A 25446-nucleotide genomic window follows, 5' to 3' on the forward strand; every position below is an offset into this window, starting at 1 on the left:
GGCACAGAGTGGGTTCACACAGCAGGGTGCTTCCCTACTACGTACCATGATGTAAACTGAGACTAGACATCTCGATAGAATAAAATGAGTTCTTGCCTCTGCTCATAGCTGACTCAAATCAACTCTCCGTTCTCTAGCCTCATCTGGTAGAGGATCTTGTATCATGGTTCGCTCCACACCCAGACCACCATCAGCTTCAGCTGGCCAGAAGCTATTGTTCTGAAATACAGCACTGGCTATGACATCACTTAAGACTGCACAGCTAAAAGTGGGTCGTCTTCCTTACATAGCACACAGGAAGCTATGTCCTTTGGGCCCTCGTAAATTTCTGTCAAGATTATCCGAAACTGGGTGGGAGTGTTCCACTTGCTTTCCAGGCCAGGATTCTCTGTGGAGAATCCACTACTCTACTACTTACTAGAAAGCCTTTCAGTTCACCAGAGGCAGAGGTCCAGACAGGCTTCTTCCTTTCAGTCACTGTTACGTACCCAGGGGCTGGTCCGCAGGAATGCCACTTTGTGCTTGCTATCTGGAGATAAATGGAAACAAATATATGGCTGCAACAAATATTATGGATGCAATTCAGGAAATTTACTCTTTCATGGTTTTAAAAACAGACATAACTGCATTTGACATAGCTGTAAGATAAAGAACAGAACAATTTTGTCAGTTGTATGAGGACACCTAACAGAAATCAACTACTCTATGGTTGAAGCAACGGGAGACATAAAGTTTCAAATTTAACAATATGAACAGTTGTTTCTTTGGGGGTCGTAGAATGACATCTGATGAGATCTAATTTTTTCCTTTTACCTGATAAGAATTAGGAGGGAGAGAAAGTATCCTGTAAATTATAGGCAACATGGTAAACACTATCATAATTCAGAATTTTAAGTCTCTTTTTAACTGTATTTATGTTGTATGAAAAATTTTCATTTACAACACAATACATAACATTAATAATTAGAAAAATAAGTGTATTGGTTTGGAAGTTATGACTCGGTGGTAAAGTGTTCAGTTCACATTTATGAGGCTTGTGTTAAATCTCCCACATTGCAAAAGCAAGTTAATTAATACAATGGATAAATTAAATGTATTTATAGAGACCTAACACAGATAATTTTTGGCTCAGAGTCTTTAACAATTAAATGATAACAGGGGAATGCTTACACAACATTATTTTTAAATTGATTTTATTGAGGTACACATTTTTCTCTGCTCCCCTCTTTCCCTCTCCCCTCCACTTCAACCCTCTCCCATGGTCCCCATGCTCCCAATTTACTCAGAAGATCTTCTCTGTTTTTACTTCCCATGTAGATTAGATCCACATATATTCCTCTTAGGGTCCTTATTGATACAACAGTATTTTTATCCTCAAAAATACAGCCACCCTACTTCAGATGTTCCATTTTGAGAAAGAACCTATTTGACTTTTCAGTTTACCACCACCTCTGGTGACTTCCATATTTGATTTTCTAGGGCATTTCTATTTCATTTTGGATATTGGAAACACCCTTCTTTTCAAGTTAGCCAGATATGTGTCAGGTCATAAGTTATTGAAAGAGAAGCTGTCTTTTATGTGTGAGCTGGTTGAAGGGCTAAAATCAGTCTTATGGTACATGAAAGCCTTTTTTCTATAAGTCACATGACTCCTTTCAGGACACCACAGCTGCCATCTCTTAGGCTCTTAAACACAGAACACGTTCTCGAGCACCAGCAAATGCTGGGGATGAAACTGAGATACATGGATAAAAGGAAACTCATGTGAAAGATTACAATACAATATTCTGAGAATTCAGTGAGGACATAGTCTATCACCTAATTGTTCCATTGGCTTGAGAGCAAAGCATTTTGACTAACCCTCCGAGAAGAGGATGTCGGATATGTTTTCAGGTGATCAATGGGTATCATGGTCAAATCCACCCAATGGCTAGCACAGAGGATAAAGACAATGGCTATAGATCTTAAATGTCAGCAATAAAATCCTGATTGTCATGTGCTACCTTTATGAACACAGACGTTCAGTTTCATGAAGATAATGCCTGAAGGTCAACATCATAGATTCTTAAAAGTATCTTTCATTGTTTTATTTGATGGTCACTAACTTTCAAATTTTATTTTACTCTTGTTCTCTGAAGTAGTAATAATCATTAGTAATTAGGTGCAGTTATAAAAATGGCCCCAAGATTGTTAAATACATTCTCAAAGTGAACACAGAACTATTCCTGGTCTCTCATTCTCATCAGGAACTGTGCTCCGTTTCCATCAAGAAGTGGCAACTATCCTCTGCCATCACCCCCACCATTTGGAAGCGAGACTAGCCTTTGTGGCTGCCTTGATAAGCAGAACAAGACAAATGCAGCGCTGTGTGATTCCTCAGGATTTAGCGTAAGCAGCAAAGGCTTCTCTTGAGCTCTGCCTCTGCATGTGTCTGTGGAATCGCCTGCCATGTTACGGGGAAACAGAAGCACCTGAAAAAAGGCACAAACAGACATTATAGTCAAGAGCTGCAATTTAAGTCTCAGTTGGCAGTCAGTGTCAACTGCCAGGCTTGTGTGAGGAAACCCGTGGGTGATGCCACTTACACCAAGAATAACCATCTCTGTAAGGCCTCGCTCAAATTGGAGGTTCATGAACAAAAAATATTAGGAACACGTAGCTTTGAAGTCCTTTTATGATGCATACAATGAGCAGAAATCAGTCATTTGATTGACTGAAAATCCGTGATTAAAATCAATTTATAGAAGGGAAAGTATTGGTCTTCTAACACATGCCAGCTCTAAGCTTAGCAATCTTTCTACTTAGTCCCTTTAGAATTTAATATGTATGACACTTATTGGTACTTGACATATATGTGATATGTGGAGGCTGATTATTTTATTTGTAGGCATTTATTTTTATATTTCTTCAGTTATATTATTTTTTTTTCTTTGAGGGGAGAAACTATTACTCCTTACCTTATAACATGTTATCTGGATCAATTTTTTAAATTCATAGCAGATCTTCCCTGGTTCCCTGCCATAGACATATATGGTCTACTAATACACCACCTAATTTACTTATTTAAGTATCTACTAAGTATCTCATCATTGTATAAGCTTAATAGGCACAGGAGTTTTGAAATTTTCATTGATATAATTTTACATACCAACAGAGTGCTTGGTGAATATTAGACACTCAATATAGCTATAATAAGTAAATTACTGGACTTTTCTTTATCAAGAAGATCATTCTCAAATTCATGTCCTCTTTTTTCACTAATGGTTACATACCTAAATACACAAGTACGAACTGCCTAGTCTGTATCATTTTCTTGTATGTGTGTTTTCAGGGATGACCATTTGGTATGAGATGTTGTGTGCTCTCATGCTCTCAGTATGTCTTGGCCCTTTGTGTAGGGTTGAGATTCCTGTGCTTTGACCTGTCCACTTTAGCATGTCTATTATTGTTTTCTGCATGTAGCTCATGTTCAGGCAGTCATGAACAAGACTTTATAGGTGTAGCTTCTGCAGTTCTTACAGTGGTCTTTCAGCCTTAGGTGTGAGATGTGAAAGCTCCCCAACTCTGCACTTTGATTCACTGTGGTCTTCTAAAAAGGTCTCTGTTGCAAAGACAAGTTCTCTTGATGAGGAGTAAGAACTACACTTTTCTGTTAGCATGAGAACAAATATTTAGTATGTACTTAAGGATTATGATTGCTTAGGAAAAGAGATGGTTGTAGCTCTCCTCCAAGATCCATAACTTCACCAACCCTAGATACTTGGCTCAAACTTGTATCTGGGCATGATTTCTTTCCTGTTGAGTGGGTCCCAAGTTCAATTAGATAACTGTTGATTACCAAAAGATTTGTTGTACCACTACTGAATCCTGAGAGTTATAATGTGGTTAAATCAAGATCTGAGATGTAGCCAATAAGAGGCTAGAGATAATGAGCCAAGTAGTAATTTAATGAATACAGTTTTTGTGTGATTATTTCGGGTGTAATCTAGCCAGGCGGCCGGGACAAAAGGCCCCGCTCTCCCTACAACAATAATGTGCTATGCTGGTCATTGTGGTTCATAGTAATCTAACAAGAGCGTGTGGGGTCCAGCCTCAAGACACTCTTCAGGGTTCAGAATGTACACAACAGCAAATGAAAGAACTTAGGTTATCTGAGGGCAAATGAACTCTCTCACTATGGGCTTTCCCAAATCACTCTCTTTATTGTTCTCTCTTTATTCTTCTGTTGTTCTGCAACATTTTCAGTTTATACACACACACACACACACACACACACACAATCAACAATTCTCGGCAATAGCAAGATTATAAGATCGTAAAACAGAGCCGCACAATGCAAGAGTTATCAGCTTATTTTATGGCTCAAAGGAGTTGTGGCTTATAAAATACCCCTGGCAACTCTAAGGCGAAAGGGTCAATTAAGGACCTTTAAATTTTAAGAAGGGAAAAGGTGAGCTTGTGTGCTATACTACATTCCTCAGTGTGACTAATTTTACAAACTAGAAGTCTGTAATTGATAAACGTGAAAAGAGGGGAAAATGCAGCAACACTGTCTCACTCTCGGCTCTTGCTTGGCTCATAGGGAATTGTAGTTCTGAGAACAGCATCAGGGTAGCCATTGTAACTGGTGTAAGCTGCAGAGGGGAAACATGCGGTGTTTGTTCCGCATTAGCATTTTCGCCAAATGTTAGCTGGCTAAAGGGGACCTTGCAGATCTAAGAATTACATCTTTTGCTCTAAGCAATTAGAACAAAGGGAAGACCTATAGTTGCATAGTATAAAATCCGGAATCTGACACTTTCTAGCTGCCCAGGCCAAACGGTGGAATTTATTTCTATGGCGTCTGTGTGAAAAGGATTAACTTTCTCTGGAGCTGGTCAAATGATCAATAGCCTTTTCCTGTTATCTCTCAGGGTTAAGACACAAACAGTTAATCTCCTAGACTTGTTCCATAAACCGAGGTGAAAGTAAGTATAGGGTATTAATAGCCTGTTAAGGTGAGAGCGGGTTAACTGAGGTAGTACTTCCCTGTATCAGCTGAGGGTGAATCCAGGGCACCCGGTCCTCCTTATCTGAGAGGGCTATGAATCAACAAACTCAGACATGCTGTAGTTTGTCCTTGTGCCTGTATGGAAGGTCCCAGTTGTGATCTACTTGCAAGACTCTTTGTCTGGCCAAATGCCCTGCTGTAAAAGATAATTGTGGGGAGCTGATTTCTACTTTTATATCAGGGGATGGAGTAGAGGATTAACTATGGGAACAAAGGTTTTTGACCGTGAGACTTACTTTCTCACCAGAGTCCCACAGTGTAGAAAAAGTCTCCCAATATACCAGTACATGGTAAAAAAAAATGTGCCCAATAATTGATTAATACACTGCGGAAGCTATGGGATGACTGCTTCTATAGAGGGAGCACTATGGCGTCACAGCAAGAACAGCCACTATTCAAAAGGCAGTATTCCCGACATCTTGCATCTGAGCTTGTCTCCATCAGAAAACATATTTCTGGTGGGTGACCTTCTAAATTATCAACTGAAATCTCACTGCATGATCCTTCAGACCACAGCAGCTATCATAGCGGGGTAGGACTGTTGGCTGCTCTCCTCCTGGGAAGCTTGCATGCCACTTTCTGGTACATAAAAGATAGTCATCAGGGAGGAGGCTTTTGGGTCAGTTCCATGTCAGGGGCTTCTGAGACCTAGGTCTGAAGTGCATGGTGTCTTCAGCAATAGGGACTTAGCTTCCATCTCCTGGGGACAACCAAGGGCAATGCCAATAGCCTGTAATGTTTGGGAAGTCCCTTGAACAACACTGACCAACTACTCAAAAAAGGATTTCTCATGCCTTGCTGTTGGAGTTTGGGTTAGAGGGCTTTGGCTTTTGAAGGGAACATTGCCAGTCCATATAGAAAAATTTAATTTAAACTATACATGAATACTTGTAGATCAATTTACTTGTGTTATAGGTACTTTTAGGTAGAGTGTTAATATTATGGTTCCTAATGACTTTTTCAGACATGTTTACAGTTATTTCACCTTTCTCTACTCCTGTATTTATCTTTCTGTTTCCTCCTTTTAATAAAGGAATGAGCTCCCATCCCATTTCGAGAAAATGCTTTTTAAAGTTTTTCTGGCTATTTGCATTTTTTCTCTTGAGAATTTCCTGTTCAGATCCATAGCCCTCCCCTTTTTAAAAAACTGTTTTTTCTACATGTTCAGTTTATTTTGATTCTTTATATAATGTAAATAATAATCCAGCGTTAGTATATCTAGTAAATATTTTCTCCAATTCTGTCAGTTGCTACCTTACTCACTTGCCATGTTCTTTTTCTCTATAGAAACTTCCGTTTCATGAGATCCCTTTTATCATTTGCTGGTTTTATTTCCGAAAGTCTTGGCCAATATCCGTAAGCTGAAATGTGCTTTCACTTTTTCACTGTTTTAGGATGTCGTATCTTCCATGGAGGCCTTTGATCCACTTGTAGCTGATTTTTGTATAAAATGAGACATAAGGACCTAGTTTCCTGTTTCTGCACGTTTAGTTCCTGTTTCCCAACACCATTTGTTGATTGTTTTCTTTGGTATGTATTTTGATATCTTTACCAAGATCAGGTAATTGTAGTTTTGTGAACTTACTGCTGAGTCTTCTGTTCTATTCCACTGATTTATATGTCTGTTTTCTGTGCCAGTACCTCACTGTTTTTATTACTCTTGTTCTGCAGTATAATTACTACTTTCTACTGTACTCCTTTTATTCAGGATTGTGTTGTCTTTGACCTTCATTGCTTCTACATAGTTTTTGGACTTTTAAAATATCTTCGAGGACAAGTTCTGGTAGTTTGATTGGGATCCAATACACGTTTAAAATGCAAAGTGTTTTCTTAAAAAAATCTAAGACTTTAAGACATTGACAATGAGCATTAAAGTAAACACTAAGCTCTCCAGGCATAGGCGTGCCAACATGGGGGCCTGTACCCAGGAGCTGTCTGTTTCTGTTTGCAACTCATTTAATCTATTCTAAAATTTCACTCGACAGTTACCATATGAAACAGCTAGCAAGAGAGGTAAATACAAACATGATTAAAAATCTAATTTTCCCCCCATAGTAGCACCTGACAAAATATTATTGATACTTACATTATAATTTTAAAAACAGTGTGTTCATCAAAGAGTAAGACCTTGCAAGAAAAAGTATTGCTCATATCTACTCATTGGTAAATGTCAAGAAATAAATGCAAGATATTGGGTCAGGGGTAGGAAAACTGTTTGTTCAGCCCATATTCACAGCTTTCAGTTAGAAAAAATCTAGTTAAAATGTGTGGACACATTTCATAGATAATACAGAATTTTATTCCTCTAAAGATTCTTCCTCTCAAGAAATCAAAAATTCTTGTTTTCCCTTGCATACAAATTAGCCTAGAATACAGTTTTTACTAAATAAGAAAGAATATTTGGGAAATAGAAACATGTAGGACAAGATGTATAACCATAAGAAGTCATTCTGTAAGACAGTGTTTCATGACAAGCAGAGTTCCTTAATTAATCATTGGCATTTTACTGTTTAATTGGGTACAATTAATTGTATGAAACAGAGAGTAAATAAGTTATATTTTGAGTTCTTGTATTTGTTTTCATCCTAATTAGTGCATTTTGTGGTTAGTTCTTCCACTAATAATTTATTTCATACCATTCAAGTTTACATTTCTTCTTTTTAAAAACCCAAAGTTTTAGCTAGTTGAGTTCTGAAAACTCACCTACCTCTGATTAGATTCTGAATTGCTTGTTGCTAGCTCACTACCTTCAAACTCTTTAGTGGGAGGTTTCAGGATATACAAGATAAACCACGACTCCCAACTACACAGTTAATCATCATGATGGGAAAGCAGAAAGTCAGAAAATAATCATATCACAAGACCACTACCAGGTTCTAAATCTCTAATTCTAAAATCCACAAAAACGTTTTACCAACAAACTACAGCATCTCTCTAGGTTTGAATATGTGATCAAATTGATGAACTGAAACATATACCACAAGTTAATCAATCCCCTTAAGAATTAGAGGTCCATGCTAAGAGCTTAAAGAGGCGATTTAAAATAGTATATAATGAGTCTTCATCTTCTGTTACCATGACACCCAAATAATGCCCAGAGACAATCTTGCCTTCCAAACGAGCATCCTTGCTATCAGGACTAATTGATTGATAGCAAGGACACAGTGTCCGATCACACTTATCTTCCTCAGTGACTATTGCAGTGTCATGGCTTTTTGGTAAAATTCTAGCTTCCTTAATTCATGTGTTTTAAATCTTTGGTCTGGCTGTTTTTGCAACATTGCATCTGCTTTCGTCTTATATATTTGGTTCAGCAGATTGCATCGAGGTTATAATGCTTTCATTTATCTTTTAATAAACATTGAAAATAAGAATGATTAAAAAGTAGATTTAAGTGGGATATTATCTAATTTATCTTTTGTGATAACTAAGGAAAACTATAAGTAATCAACTATGAAATATTATAATGCAGATGCCATGGGTTGGGGTACAAAGAAAATAGACCTTGGGGAGGAGATTTGCAAACTTGTGGGGAGTGTTTTCAGCAAGCACAACCATGTATTTATGAGGAAAGAAGATCAGGAATGGAGAGAAACTGAACTATAAGAACTAAGTTGTTTGCTTGATATCTGCTGACAGTAGATTAGATTTTTGGTAGTATCTACAATTTCTTTATAGTCTAAGACTAAAGAGAAATATGTTGGCCTCTTGATTATCTGATTGTGCTCTGAATATAATAAAAACTGGAATGATAAATTCTAAAATTATTTTCTATTAGATTATACAAAAGTAGAGTCTCTATTGGATTAGAGTTTTGAGTTGTCAGAGTCCTTCATAATGTAAACAAGTGACTAATCAAGAGATCTTAAACAGTAAATGGGATCTAGATAAATCTTACTGTGATTCAATATGTGCCTGCACTGGAGACTTTCTCCATGCAATAAATATAAATATAAATATAAACAAGATCAGTTTTCTGTTTTTTAAATTTTTTTAAATGTTAATTAAAATATACTTATATCATTTCTTCCTTCTCTTTCCTCACTCCAACCTTCTCATATCGTCTCCCTCCAACCACTCCTATGTTCAACCCCTTATTTCCTCTCAGATTCATGGGCTGTTTTTCTTTGATTATTATTGTTAATACCACTATAAATGCATGTGCACACATAAGCAGAAACATACATATGGAAATAAATATATAAATGCAGCCTACAGAGTCCATTTAGTGTTGCTTGTTTAATTTATGATTTCAAGACTGATCACGTGGTGTTGGATGACCTATTAGCGGTTTCATCCCTAGGAAAGACTAATTTTCTCTCTTTCAGTAATCACTAGTTGCTTGTAGCTCTTTTTCTATGGATGGGTGTTGTTGGAGACCCCTTGTTTGTTCCCAGCTGCCAAGACTCCCGAAATAACCACTCAGAAACTGTATTAATCACTGCTTGACCTATTAGCTCTAACTTCTTTGTCTAGCTCTTACATTTTAATTTAACCAATTTCTATTAGTCTATGTATTGCCACATGGCTGTGGCTTACTGGCAAGGTTCTGTCCGGTGTCTGTCTCTGGCAGGGCTATATGGCATCCCTCTGACTCTGCCTTCTTTTTCCCAGCATTTAGTTTAGTTTTCTCCGCCTACCTCTATTCTGCCCTGCCAGGCCAAAGACAGATTCACAATGGTATTCACAGCATACAGAGGGGAGTCCCACAGCAGATGTGGCTCTTGTGAGATTTGTCCCTTCCATGTTACCATGTCTATTTGTAGTGTTATTGTTCAGGTCTTGTTTAGGCAGCCATATTGTTGAGGTATCGTGAGTATATCTTCTTTGTCACCTCTAGGAGACACAGTCTCCTGATGCTCTGGCTCTTACAGTCTTTCTGCTCCTAGTCTTTCTGTTCTCTGAGCCTTACATGCAGGAGTTGTGTCATATATGCATCCATTAAAGCTTGATACCCTACAATCAATTGCTCTTTGCATTTTGATCAGTCGTGGTTTTCTGTAATGGTCCCCATCTGTTTCAAAGAGAAGCTTCAATGATGAGGGGCAAGAACTACATTTACCTGTGTAAATATAGGGATATCTGTATAAAGCAACTAGGAATTATGCTGGTCTAGGAAAGTGGTGGTAGTGGATTTTCCTCTAAGAGTCATGACCTCATTAGTCCTGGGTATTTGGCTAAGTTTCCAATAGTAAGCATGATTTCCCTCCTGTTGATTGGGCCATACGGTTACTGCCAAGATCTGAGTGCCACTGTCACACCTTTAGGTATATCTCACTGTGTTGGTTATTGTGGTTCGTAGGTACCACAGCAGGGTAGGCCTAATCACTTCTCTCCCTTGGAAAATTTCATACCACATTCTGGTTCTATGAAAGCCATACCTCAGGCTAGAAGAATTCAGGTCATATCTAACTCATATCTTCTGAGTCCTTTGTCCAAAGAGTGTGGTTTTATCAGCAATAGGGCTTTACTTAACTTCTGAGAAGTAGCCAAAAGCCTCTCCAATAGCCAATATTATTTAGGGAGTCTCTTGAACTCTTGTGACCAACAATTCAAAAGGAAGTTTCTCATGCATGGCACTAGAGCATTTGTACATATACACTTATATGCAATTTCAAGTCATTATAAAAATAATTCAATTTGGTGTCTAAAGAGGAACCAGGCTATCAAAATCATATACAAAGTCAGTTCAAGATGATAATGATTATTAGTACAATGAGAAGTGACCTATGAAAGGTTAAAATAATTTAGATAAGAAGGATGATATATGTTGGAAATTCATTTCATATACATTATTAATGTAAATATACTCCCAACACACTTGAGAGTTTTGTTAAAGATCAAGACTTCAGGTATACACCGATGTATTTTCACGTGAGTAGCTCAACCTTTACTGATCAATGGATTTTTTTTCCCTAAAAATATGCACTAGGCTGTATAATAGCTTAATTTGTAAAGTACTTGTCACTTGCCCCAGAAGCATTAGGATCTGTGTTTAGATTTCCAGACCTCATGTAAAAACTTGGGTATAGTGGTGTGTGCTTGTAATCCCAGGGATACAGACATAGAGAAAGGCAGGATAGTGGGACTCACTGGCTTGGTCAGCATGATCTAAATGGCTTGCCCAGTTTTCAGCAAAAAAAAAAAAAAAAAAAAAAAAAAAAAAAAAAAAAAAAAAAAAAATCCTGTTTTAGAAAATAAAATCAAGATGTAAATCTCCTGAAAAATGGCACCAAAGATGTCTCACGTCAGATGGGTCATTCCAATGGGAACAAATGGAAATTTGATTTTGTTTTGAGGTGGATCGTTGTCATTTCCCCCATGCTAATCTCAGACTTCTGGGTTCAGGTGGTTTTCTCACTTCAGTTTCCAGAGTGTTGGAACGTGGGTGCCATTGTGATCACACATAAAAAGATAAACAAAGTAGTTTTTCTTTTAACTGCTTGAAGGCACTATAGAGATTTAAAAGCACCAAAATACTTAGAAACACCATTTCCTCAGAAAGAAGTTCCGATAAGTCAGTGCAGAATATGACTCTGTTCTTCCAGAGGATTTATACACAGAACTAAGAGCTAGTCCAAGATCTTGGCAGCTTCAAAATACAGGGAAAAGGAATGAAAATCAAGTTCTGTTAAAAAGGAGAAGCCCTGAAAAGTATGCCAGATGTTCAGTTGGGTCTCCCAAAAGGCATAACACAAGGGATAAATAAAACTAATCAACATCCATGAAGGCCAACACCCAAGAACAGGCTCTGTCATTCTCTCTTATTCATTGCTCCAGCGACCTGAACTGCAACTCACTATGTGGAAGAAACATGGCACATTAAATCACTTGCTTGTTCCATACATGTGTTTATTACATCAGAAGGTTGGGACTATGTTAAAATATCTTTGGTAGAGTTAAAATTTTCAGTAGATGTCAGGGGATGAAAGGGAGGATTTACAGCTTGGCTTCCTGTCAGTCATAGCATTGTGCTGCAAGTTTGGTTTTAAATGTCTTCAATTTGATTAGAGAAACAGAAAAATAGGGATTTCTGTTTGCTCAAGACTACACATAACAGAAGAAGATGTCGCACTTAATAAAATAAAAATTCAACTAGTTTGAATTTCAGATCAACAACAGATTACAATACAGAATTTAAAATTAGGAAAACCTAATACTTCCCTCATTACATTCCTTTTGGAAAATTTCCTTTTATAAATGAAAGGATGGTTTAAGAAACAATAAATTGATAGTAAATAATAATAATGGCTCACACTTACTAAGCATTTTTATGTACATAGGACAAGCATAAATGCCAAGTTCTTCATATTTATCATTTAAAATACCTTCATGGGGATGAAGAGATGGCTCTGTAGTAAAGAGGGCATACTTCTTTTGCAGAAGAACCAGTATCCTGTTGCATGGCTTATAATTAATTGCCTATAAATCCAGCTCCAGAGAGATCATTGCCCTGTCCTCCCCAAGCACCCACACTCAAATGCATGCCCCTACACATATACATAATTAAAAATAATATGAACCTTTTAAAAATAAAAGAAATGATTTTCCTTGTGATATTTTATTGCAAATGTCCCCTACAGGTTCAGATGTTTGAATACTTGGTTCCCCTGTTTGATTAAGTTTAAGAGGGGTGACCTTGCTGGAGGAAAGTATGTTGCTGGCGATAGGCTTTGAGGTTTCAAAAGCCATAACCATTCCTACTTTGCTCTCTGTGTTTTCAGTTCATGGTATAAAACCAGGCCACAGCTTTCACCTTTTCGCTTCAGTCACGATGTGTAGCCTTATACCACTATGGGCCCTAACCTTCAGGAGCTATAAGCTCAAGTAAACCCATTCTTTGATAAACTACCATGGTCATGACGTTTTATCACAGAGGTATAAAATTAACTAAAACATCCGTCAAACCTATGCCATTGTATTGCTGTCCAGATGAGGAAGCAATAGGAGAGGTTAATATTTTGTAAGGGAAAAAAATGTTCATTATCTAGAGTAGCTTTCAAAATTGCGTCATATACCAATATTTATAAAATAAATTTTTTTATTTTGATTTTTTTCAAGACAGGGATTCTCTGTGCAGCCTTGGCAGTTCTGGAACTCACTATGTAGACCAGGCTGGCCTCATAATCAGAGTTCCATCTGCCTCTGCCTCCTGAGTGTTGGCATTAAAGGGTGTGCCACCACCACCTCACTGATAATAAATTTTTGTTAAATCATACAAAAGCTTAAATCTGTCTGGATTCTGTATCATGCAAAGCAATATTTTCAGTTAGGATAGACTTTTGAAGACCCAATAATGTAAAAGCATTGCAGTCCATATGATGCAGTTCAGTGGTAATGCGATTGCCTGCATGTACAAGGCCTCGAGTTCAAGTCCCTACACCACAAAACCAAACAAAACTTAGAAACCATTTAGTTGCTGCAAATGATAGGTCATCTTCAGGGCTGAGTCTGAAAATGAGCAAACCAACAACCACTTCGTGAAGATTATTTGGAGGGCTAAAAATTGTACTTTCCATGACTTTTTAAAAATTCAAATTCTGTTAAATCAATAAAAATTTTGATAATTTCTGGAAATGTGTTGGGAATCAATAGTTATTGTCACTAACAATTTGCTTTAAAAATCATTTGTCTCTCAGTTCTATGAAATCTCAGTATTTTCTCAATGACTCACTTGGTTGAGGTCATTGCCCAAAGCAATAGATTTGTAGTGAAGACACATCAGGATCTAGCTGAGGTTCAAACTGGTGGTGTCATTTTGTTTTTATTAACAGCACATCAGAGTTTCCTGGGAGCTTGAAAACATGGCTACTAAGAAGGACATAGGAGGCACCCATGAAGAGACATTTTAAGAAGTATTAAGTTATTTAGTGATCAAAGATGATATTCTGAAAAATATCATTCTAGAGAACATTCAAAGAACATCTTTCTTAAAATAGGGAGGGGGATAAAAGATGCACGTAGCAATGTCTTCCATTTAATTAGAGGAACAGAGAAATGGGGATTTCTGTTTGCTAAAGCCCACATTTGGAAGAAAGTACTACCAGATTTATTGCACAAAATTGCTAAATCCAGTTAAACTGAATTTTAAATTAGCAACAGATAAGATTTATCGCTCAGATTTCTCATGCCGGGAGACACCTGCAGGGGAAAAATTCCTTTAACAGAAATTCAAATACTGAGTATACAGTATTTTTTTCCTCTGCAAGAGCTGTGACAGAGAAGGCAATGAGGCAATTCCATGTGCTTCAAGGTTGGGTTCATATTTGCCTTGAATTCCTTGGAATTTAACCTTTTGAAATTAAAAATTTTGAAACTAAAAGATAATTACATCATTTTTCCCTTCCCTGTCCCCCTTCCAGCTCCTCCCATACCCCCTCCTTTCAAGCCCTCCCATGTATCCTTTCACTCACAACCTCTTAAATTGATGCTCTTTTAATATTATGATACATGTCATAAATATATATTATATATAAAAATATTTATATATAAATACAACATGCTGAGTCCATTCAATGTGGCTTGTGCATATAGGATTTCAGGACTACTTTGTATTGGATAGATAATGAGGGGACTAATCCCCGAGAGAGTTCGAGCTGTTTAAATTCCCCCCTCTACCTCATGTTCTCTTTTTCTCTCTCAGCAGTCATTGGTTGCCTGTATCTAGGTCTAGGGGTGGTACCCTGGGAGAATTCTCCCTCTGCATTAATATGTCTATTGATATGAGTATTGTTCAAACCTTGTGTGGGCAACAATATTGTTATAAAATTCTCAAGATGAAATAAGAAAATACCCAAACCAAAACCAAAGGCATTCCATAACTGCAGACAAGTTTTAGGGGCTTTCTTCTGGGTGAGTGCAGTTCAGTGTGAGAAAGGTCACTAAAAGAGAATCCACCAGCTTATTCCATAATTCGTAGGATGGTCTCTTTCCCGAACTAGTTCTTGCTGCCCTTCTCATCACCAGCACTGCCAAAATGAGATCTTGAAAAAGAGAATGGAATATATTTCAAATAGTAAATTTTATAGATACTTATTTTCTGGGTTAAAAATGTAAAAATACTACATAATTTTGATACTAAACTTTGAACCAATTGCATCACCTATTAAACAGTTGTAAATTCACAATTATGTGGTGGGGTAATTCTAGGTGATATCTGGGGTACCTCTGACCTATTGACATTGGACTCAGAGAAAACTCACTCTTCTTGTCTTTGAAAATGTGGTCATGATTTGTTCTGGTCTGTGAATTAGATACAGCAGAGGGATGTTGCCTAACCACGAGACTCCAATGCCCCAGAGAATTGAAGTAAAGCATAGAAAGCTGCAGGCTAAAAAAAAAAAAAAAAGCCATCCCAGGCCATTCTTTCCCCATGTGTGTGCCAAATGCTTCCCACACATTGAGGCATATTTTAATGTGGTCAAGATAATTGTTTAATAGAAGTAGGTGACCCCAGGCTATCACTGTTCTTACTGTATTTATATGAGATGTTTCCTGGGGAGATGTTAGCAGATGTATTTTCATTAGAAAGAACATTAATGAAAGACCAACCTAATAAGTCCAAATTCCAGCTTGAAAAACCCATGTGTTCATTGGGTTACTTACAGAAATATGGAGGACACAAAGGCAGCTGCATCACTGGAGACCCAACCTCAGCCTGGGTAATGACGAACAAAACCTGCATCCTGGAGTTCTCTGCAGAGCATGCAAGCATTTTGAAAGGTTGGAGGATTTCCTCTCCCCAACAGGCATCAATGATTATATAGCCTTAGAGAGGACAATTATGAATCTTGTCAGTTTCAGGAACTTCCTGAGATTATGTATGCAATGATATATGCATATAACTATATATAATATATATTTGTGTGAATAATATATATATAATTATGCACATACAAATAAACACACACAATTTAGAGTAGTTTTCTGATTATACAAAGTACTAAAACATGTATGGGAGGCAAAAGACATTTATGATTTATATACCAGCATAGACTTCCTATTTATCTTTCAAACTACTCTCTTATTTACAACAAAGGAAAAATTATGCCTCAATGAAACATGTATTTGTTTTGGAAACTAGAGGCAATAGAGACCCAAATATGTTACTATTTATTGTTTCCCCAGAATTACAAGGTTTCTGTGTTAGAGGAAAGGGAATTTATTACTCACTGTAGAGCAAGCCATACACCATCAGAATATCTATCAGCTCCCCTTGTCTCTCTGTCTCATAGAGTCCAGGTTGTTGCTACTCATGAAGAGGATTTGTATTACAGCTAAGGATCACAGAGCTCGAGAGCTCATCACTGTGTAGCAAATGGAAACCAGGACTAGTCTTTGCCTTGAAATCACCATCTAGCCCTCCAAAGCTGCTGGCTGCAAACACAGCTTCAATAAATGTTAGGCAATATGTATTGGCATTTTGTACTCCTAGAACACCCACCAAAAGTATGCTGAGATATTAAGGATTCACAGTCATTTCCTTTCTGAACAGTGACAGTGTGCCCTGCCCTGTACCAAAAGGTCCAAAAGCAGGATGCATCCAGGGTTGGTGGCACTGTAAAAACAATACTTATTAGATAAAATATTATATGTTATTTAGTGTAAATATATGTATATTTATATATGGCATATGAAACCTGATACTATATAGGAACACCCTTTCACGTGATAATGTTCTTTTCAGGGTACAAGAAATTTATTGTTTGCAAATATAAGTTACAAAACTCAGTCAAGCAACTCCAACATGAAGAATAAAAGGACTTATTTCAGTCAGCTCAAGAAAACAATAGACCCAGGGAAGGGTGGGGCGACAACTCACAGGGATGCTGACACACACGGAAGAATATCATGTGGCAGATCATTCTGCGATGCACAGCTAACAGGTGGCAGTTTTGCCTGCAGGGACGGGCAGAGTGAGAATGCCCTACAGACGTCCGTGGAAAGGTATTGGGGTTATGAGCAGGACAATTACTGCGATGGGGTCACTGCTGGCATGTGTTTGAAAGGTTTCCAAGCTCAGCAGTCTCTCCATGTCTGGGTGGAAAGTCATCTTGCAGAAACTTCCTGTAACATTGGCATGGACCTGAAATAGCTTAATGCAGCCTCCCACAAAGGACCTGCCTGAACACAATGTCTGGCACCTTGGGTAGGTGATAGTGGATTCAGGCAGTGTTGGCATGGTCTGTCACCTTCTGGAATTCTTCATAGTTGCATTTGGACCACATGTCAAGCTTGCCATCTTCTGTGCAGACGTCGTCATCACACCCCTTCAGTATTGGGCAACTGGTGCACAGCTCTCCACAGTGATGATCACCACTTTTGACACCTCTCCTAAGGTCCTCAGAAGCTTTGCTGAAGTGTCATTGGGTCTGGAGAAGTGGATGAACATTTCCAGAAACATCATATCAATGTGGCTGATCACATCATTTTTGTATTGAGGCCATAGAGCCGGAGTGGTGGGTCCACTCCAGTCAATGCTTGGCAGTCAAGCCCATCTGCTTTGCAGAGCTCTCCCAGGACTGTTGATTCAAAAGACCAGATGCTAGGCCTGCATGGTACTTCGGTTTCTTGGACCATTTGTATGTGTGCAGAAGTTGGTTATAAGGGTTTTGTCCTTCAGAAGAGCCTGGCTCAACAGCCCAGAGTTGTGAATTGTGTATTCTCTGATGGCTTGTCTACCAAGCTGCTAAGATGTTCCAGCTCCTTGAGTTCCTGGTTGATCGAATGAAAGTTGTCCTGGAAGTGCATGATGAAGCCTTTCTTCTGGTCCTCCATTGTCTCTCGTGCTTGCCATCCTTCAGGCTAACACCCTACTCTTATTGGAGCAGAGTGCTTCAGTGACATTAATGGCCTGCAAAAAAGGCCTTCAGATTCATTCCAATGCTTAGAATAGCTACCTTGTGGTTGCAGCCACTCAAGTGATATCTTAGATAGTCACTCTCTAAGGGGCACTTTATTGCATGCCCTATACTATTCTAAATCATGTGTGCACATTTTATTCAACAACTTATGGTTCAGTGTTATTACTATGCTAGAAATGACATTATATAATTGAGGCTCATGACTTAGGAAAAATCAAATCAATTTACTCAGCTAAGAGATAAGAGACATGGGGGCTATTGGGAGAGATCCTAGGTCTCTGCATATCACTGTTCTCTGCAACATCATGAACTTGGAAGGGTTTGCAGTGGGCAGAGGGGGGCAGATGGGAAGAGAGTGCAATGCAGGAGGCAGATGGAAAAGGCATTACAAAGAGGAATTGAGAGAATTGGGAACAGGGTGGATTTGAGGAGCTAAAAGAAGTTGGCAGGATTCACTCTGAAGCTTTAAGCTGTGTGAGCAGAGAACGATGACAACTTTGACAGTCGTAAGAACATTCAGTGAGAGACAGAACACATGCAAGAGAGTGGGTGAGCAACTCAGAGTAGAAGAGGAGGGGTAGGGTGATCTCAGAATCAGGCATACTCTACCTGGGCCTCCTTATCCCAGACAGCCAGAGAGACCACAGAGGCATCCATGGGCACGGATGCAGAGGAGAGAATCAAGTGTTGCAACAGAGGAGAATTGGAAGGAATGAAAAACATCAGGTTTAAATTTCCCCAGTCTTGAGTTTTGAGGGCCTTTTCTTGCAGAAAACCACTTCAATTGTGTTTACTGAGGACTGGTGTGAGGGTGGGGTGTGAATTATATTGGCTCACCACTTCCCAGTCAAACTTTATCTTTTGAGCGCAGACACCCACTTTTCTCCCAAGAAAAAGGCAAAACAACTTAAATCACAAAACATCCAAGAAAAATAAGCCTCTCTTCTATTAGTTTTCTTAGTCATTAAAAATAAAGGGAACTTAGCATTTTCTTTGTCATGTTTCTGGTTTGTTTAATGATATGTTTAATGTAATTTTGTTCTTATGTTGTAAAAGGAGCTTGTGACCAATAGTAGCATTTTCAGACTGTTTGGTCACATAGCCAGTTGAGTTCTTCATTGTAATTTTTTTCTGTCGTGAATGTTTGCACTAAACTACTCATAACTAATTCAGATTTACACGAGGGGAGAAGATAGCATTTGATGAACTTGCAAAGCTTCAGTTCAGGCATCAGAAAGCGCTGAGACTAAACATCTGGATTTACAGGCTTTCACCTCCTCACCTGTGCTTGCCGACGCTCCTGCCTTCTGCTGTCTGATCTGTCTTTGCTTCCTTCACCTGTGATAACAAAGGCTTGTTTGTGTATGTTGTTTTCTTTTACTTAATTGATACTTTGTAGTATTGTAAAGGAATCACCTTGAAAGAGACTGCTGTAAGGTCTTTATGATTATTATACTGATAAATGGTGGATAGCAAAGGACTAAGCTGGCTTTAAAGTACCAAAAGTCCCAACACATAAGAAGGACAAAAATTGATCATTCCCAGCTTTATTCGAGGAGACTTTTAAGCATCACCTCTGAACTAGCATTATCATTATCACCCAGAAAGCTTATTAGAAATGCGGCTTCCTGAGGGTCACTCTAGGCTCACTGTATCAGCAACATCAGGGAAAAGAGGGACTAAGCCCACCAATTCATTTTTAATAATTCCTATAATATTTACACACAGTGAAATTTGAGAACCATTAGGTAACTGAATTTACTTAGCACAGAAGACTAATGAGACAAAACTAATATAGCTTTGACTCAGACAGGATTTTCTGCGATTTTCATTAGGAGAAATAGTGCCCTTTCCAAGTGGCCTAAGTTGGGTACATGTGGGCAAACTCCTCAACATATTTGGGTCTCATTTTTCTAATCTGTAAAAGTAGTACCTAAAATTGTATAATCACCATGGTTTCCTAACAATGCTAGATTTTGTTCCGCCGATTTCTCTTGTGGCTAATAGCATTTATTTATAGGAAGGAAGAAGCTGGAGTGATCATCATGAGGGAATGCTAACATATGTACATGGCAAGGAGGCCAACATCTGTGTCCTATTTAGTTGAATGTCAAGCACACTTTGTACCAAAAAATAACAGAACAAAAAATAAATAAATAAATACTAGTCACAGATCTAAAATTAAGGTAAACTTGTGTGCGTGTGCTATGTATGTAAAAGGCCAACATTTTAGACTTAAAGGTCATTAGTCTCTTTTATTATTACTCAAATCTTACCACTGTAGTATTAAAAACTGCAATAAATAATATGTAAAGCAACTCAGCTAACATTCTTTGTTTACAAAACCATATGGTAGATTGGATCCAGTATATAAGCCATAGCTTGCCAATCACCAGTTAATAATATTTCCACTTTTTAAAATTAAAATAAGGGACTTAAATATTTTCTGGTTGATTATTTACTCATTTATCAAATATTTAGTAGCTAATATTCTAACAGCCCATTAACTGATTGCAATCTTCAAAGTTCCTATCCACTTTGTTGTGTTAATCTATAAACAACCAATCAAAACACAACCTTGGTCAGATCCATCTCCATGCATGGGTTTCCTCCTTAATGTCCAGAGGAAGACAGTGTTGTACTTTTACCGGTACACTTTTAATAGTTTAGGTTAGACATTCCTATTGCCCCAGTGCATACCAAAGAAGAAAACATTGTCTCCAAATGTATTGCTAATAAAGCAATCATTGTAACTGTACAATTCCATATATCCTTTTCTAAAGGCTATCTCTTTAAAGTAAGGGTATAGAAAAATGAAACAGTTCAGTTAGTTCTAGAAAACAACTGTGAGCATTGGTTACTGAAACATACGTGAGGCTTTCTCCCCATCAGTGAACAGCAGCTTTGTGTCCCCTAATTTGATTTTGTTCTGTACTTTCTACTTAGAGATGATTTTGTACCCCACAAAGTCAAGGCTCAGCCTCCAATACTTCCCCACTAGTTCATACCGCAGTCACAAGCATGGGCCTCTAACTTCTTGACTAAACACCAAAGTTCCTGGCCACCCTGTTTAGGTATAATAAGTTACTGGAGCGATTCACAGAAATCAGGAAACTACTTACCTTCCACGGTAATGGATGTCTCAAAGGGCACAGGCAGATGGAAGAGACGCACACGGCAAGGGATGTGGAAAGGGCTGCAAAGCTCCCATGTTTCCCCTGAAGTACCACATCCCAGGAACCTCCATGTGTTCAGCTATCAGAACACCCCATCCTCCCTAATCCACTCCCTTTTGATTTCTTTTCATTAAAATTCAAAGTCTTTAGGTATGAGTTATTTGTTCACAGTCAGTTGGCAATCAGTTCAGTCTTAAGCAGGACCCCCTCCCCAGAGACTGATGGGTTTGGCAGAACATTCCAACCCTCTACTTATGCCTTGGTTATTCCCCTGACTCGACTTCATTCTAAAGCTACCATGGGATGGCCTTCCATCAGGTAATTCAACTCATTAACAAGCAGGGGCCTCTCTTAGGACTCTAGATCCTTCAAAGTTTCCAGGACCTTTTTATCAGAAGTGAGATATAAAAGAAAATTACATATATATATATATACATATATATGTATATATATGTACATATATGTATATATATTACTCAACATGTTCTCTTATTGTAATTGGAAAAAGGCCTAGTGTTTTTTGTTTTCTTTTGTTTTTTTTCTTTTCCCACTTAGGAGCCAGATGTGTGTGTGTGTTGCACGGTTGCAGCCACATAGTAAAGAATTAAACATTGTTGGGGGGCCATTGTGCTTCTCCAACCAGAATACTATTGGGAGATAATGATCAGGTAAGACTGATGTTAATATTCTAGTGTTCTGGCCTGTCCCACCATGTGAGGCATGTGTATGTGTGTATGTATGTCACAAAATCATAGTAGATCGCCGATACTGTATTCCATGCAAAGTTTTTGATAAGCTATTTTAATAGATCTCCTTTATTTAATGTCTTCATGGGGCAGATTAAAAGGTCATTGCAATTTTGTTGTAACATATTATGACGTGTAAACAATTCAAAATGATTCAACGTGTGTTATATCTTTCCATAAATTAGTAAGGTCTGATGGTCCCGAACAATGTCTGAAGTTTTTACTGTGGGGTTTCAACACAGCAACACATACAACTGGTTCTTAAGGGGGAAAAGAAAAGAAAAACAATCACTAGACTTCTTTCCAACTACAATAAGAAAACATGTTGGGTAATTTTGAAATTTCCCACCCTTCATTCTGGTCCCAAGTGAAAGCATATGCCACAGTAATAATCTGAACTGACTCTGAACTTCGAGCTCGACTCAGGCTAGCTTTCCTTATATAGTTCGCTTTCCACTCATATTATCCCTCCGTGCCTGCCCACGTAAGATTAGTACTCAACTATTTTTGAAGAATGAAAACATGAAGTGAGCCAAGTCTTGACTGTTGATGGCTCCACCAACTTCATAAACATCTTGTCCTTGTGCACTGAGTCAAGGGCAGGCACTGCAGAGATGACGATCCGTTGTGTTTTGAAATGACTTATAACAGACCCCATTTAAATATAAAGAATGAGATGAGCGGGCGGCGGTGGCGCACGCCTTTAATCCCAGCACTCGGGAGGCAGAAGCAGGTGGATCTCTGAGTTCGAGGCCAGCCTGGTCTACAAGAGCTAGTTCCAGGACAGGCTTTAGAAACTACAGGGAAACCCTGTCTCGAAAAACCAAAAAAAAAATGAGATGAGACTGAAATGGTGGGAATTTTTTATGTGCCTCTTCATGTGCTGAAAGGTGTCTGAGGCCTATCTCCCATGGTCTGAGGATGTAAAATAGTTTATCACTTTACTCTTTTAAGGATATTTTATTGAGTAAATATGACTTTTTAGTTCCATGATTCATGGGTGGTTACTATTCCTATTATGAGAGATGCAACAGTGAGCATCACTCATATTCCCTTTATACTCATTATTCATGCCAACATCTGTCTACTGCAGTAAACAATCATGTGACTTCTTTTATACCCATGCTTGGACTGGTTGATGATACCACTTAAATCTCCTAAGATATGATAGTAATCAAGTAAGGTTGATGTCAATGTCCTAGGTTTTTGGATCTTTTCCCTACAACTGAATCTTCTTGGCTAAAAATGAGAAGTTGGAAGTCTCAGTGTTAAAATTTAATTCCACTTATATTTATCAAAACTAGGAAGGGTAATTATTCTGAAACATAGGGAATTTGTTTTATGTTCCAGAGTCTTTTTTGAGTCTTCCTGTGATCCTTAGATTTAGTGAGATCATAATCTCCATTTTATCAAATAAGAAAGCTGGAGCTATAGGAGGGCAGGGGATTTGCCTAAAATCCTAGCTTGGACAGTCATGTTTCTCAAGCCTATGTATCTCAGCCTGGGCTGCAAACTTTCACCCATAAAGAAAGCATAGTGGCTGCAGAGGCCACTCTAAAGGTGTGGACACTGCTGGGGACACCATCAGCAATGATATCTCATGAAGGCTGTGCTGTGTGGTAAGATGATGATGCAAAACATCAACCTTGAACACAAAATAAACAAAGCCCATAGGTTTGGGGGCTACCTTAGTTGCATGACAGGGCAATGTTTGCATTTCTCTAAGTCTCGCTTTTTTTTTTTTCCATTATAAGATGAAGATATGGATGAAGCACAAGGTTGTACTACTCTCCTCTCAGAAACCTTCCAAACTGTTCTACTTTTAGTAACAGACCGTTATCTCAGTGGCTACCATTTCAGAAACACAACCTGAACATTGGGTTGGAAAATGTGAATTCAAGGTGATAGCAGAGGAGTGATTTAGGTTTTCTAATATATTGTTTTATTGTTCGGCATTTTAAGGTGATTCTCATTCCTAAAGTCTTAAGGTCGTTTGAAGATGTAAGAGGGACAAGCATATATCAAAGCCAATGGAGTAGAATAATTTCATTCACAATGGTTACTTTCCAATAATACACAGATGATTGGAAGAATGGTTTTGAAAGCAAATTTATATACAACCAATTGAATTTTATTCAGGGGTATTTAGAGATTTCAGGATTTTTCCCATGTGGTACCATTTGAAAAACCAATATTGCCAAAGCACATCAAAATATATGCTATAAGGAAACTTATTGGGTTGTATCTACAGGATACTATATATATATATTTGGTATTCTCCCTTCAAGATAAATTCAAATACTCTTCAGTGAGCAATATACACCCTGTCGCAGACTCATAAGGAGAGGTGCATTATGGAGCACAGAAACCAACATTTATATCAGAGCAAGAACAACACTATTCATTGAATAAAAATTATCAAAATACAAAATTAATAGATGAACACTCCCAGGATCTTAGAAATTTGCTGAAGTAGATGCAAGGAATAAAACTTTATCTTTTTGGTTTTCCTGTAGTCTCAATGTAAAAAAACTTCTTCCTATTATTGCATATTTGGAATCTTTTCTGCCACAGTTCTGCTATCCCAAGTGGATTAAACCACACAAACAATATGCCGTCTTCGTAGGACTTTTTCCAGATCTGTTGCAGTTTATAGAAGTGCACTGCCGATGGAGTCCCTGCTTTTGACAACAGATGGCTCTTTTAATAATTTCACTATCAAACAGCCTCTGCTAAGAGTTTATATATCATTGTACTCACTCAGCGACACGGGGGAAAAGTCTTAGAAATAGCCTGTCTCTCCCATAACATAATTATTTGCTCTTGAATGATTGTCAAATAATTTATGTCTGTCAAGACCGGAAATAAGCCAAAGTAAAAATTTACAATTCCAGATGTGACCTCACTTGATTACATTTACCACCCAGGGGCTCAGAGGCATAGAGAATAAGGCCATTTCTATTTCTAGCATGCCCCAAACTCACAGTTGTTTGGTCTTTTCTTGTTTGGGTTTCAGATTGTAGAATTCAGTCCTTGTGCACGCCTGTGAATGTTTTGGAGCAATCTTCTTCACCAGGTGTCTTTTTTCATTGGAATACTTGTGGTGTGTAGGGTTGGTTTTTTCCAAGTGTATTAGTAAACGGATTTCAATTTATTCTTTTCTGCCAAGGACACTTGTCTGTACCTCATGGGCTCAAGCTGCTTGTTGGTTCAGCTGCAGGCTTTGCTCTCTGACTATTACACTGTTTTCCAGCAGCTCAATTACGAGCACTTTCAGTGAAAGTGGCTTGCACACTGCCTTCTCAGAAACCTAACTAACCTCAGGCTACGAGAATTGTGTGCTGCATTTGTGTCCTGTTGTGTCTCTGGATAAGCTTGCATGGAGGTGATTTCATTACTTAGACTTGCCACGTGGGGTTTTGGGGTTGTTTGTATTTATTTTTGTTTTCAAAATCTCCTAAAAAGACAAAAACTAAATGAAGGCTCAGTTCAGGGACAAATGATGACAGAGCAAGCTGCCTGTATTGTTCTGTCCCCTTCAGTATGACTCTAACATTCTCTATGTCTCTCTGTGCTATATCAAGTTCTCACCATAGGGAAGGGGATGACCT

At 38.2% G+C, this 25446-nt stretch overlaps 1 pseudogene; it reads right to left on the bottom strand.

Annotated features, from left to right (window-relative positions):
* Positions 1-17145: 17145 nt before the first annotated feature.
* On the bottom strand, positions 17146-18570 carry LOC119809191 (annotated as a pseudogene).
* Positions 18571-25446: the final 6876 nt, after the last annotated feature.

Source organism: Arvicola amphibius, chromosome 3, assembly GCF_903992535.2.
Source record: "Arvicola amphibius chromosome 3, mArvAmp1.2, whole genome shotgun sequence".
NCBI lineage: Eukaryota > Metazoa > Chordata > Mammalia > Rodentia > Cricetidae > Arvicola > Arvicola amphibius.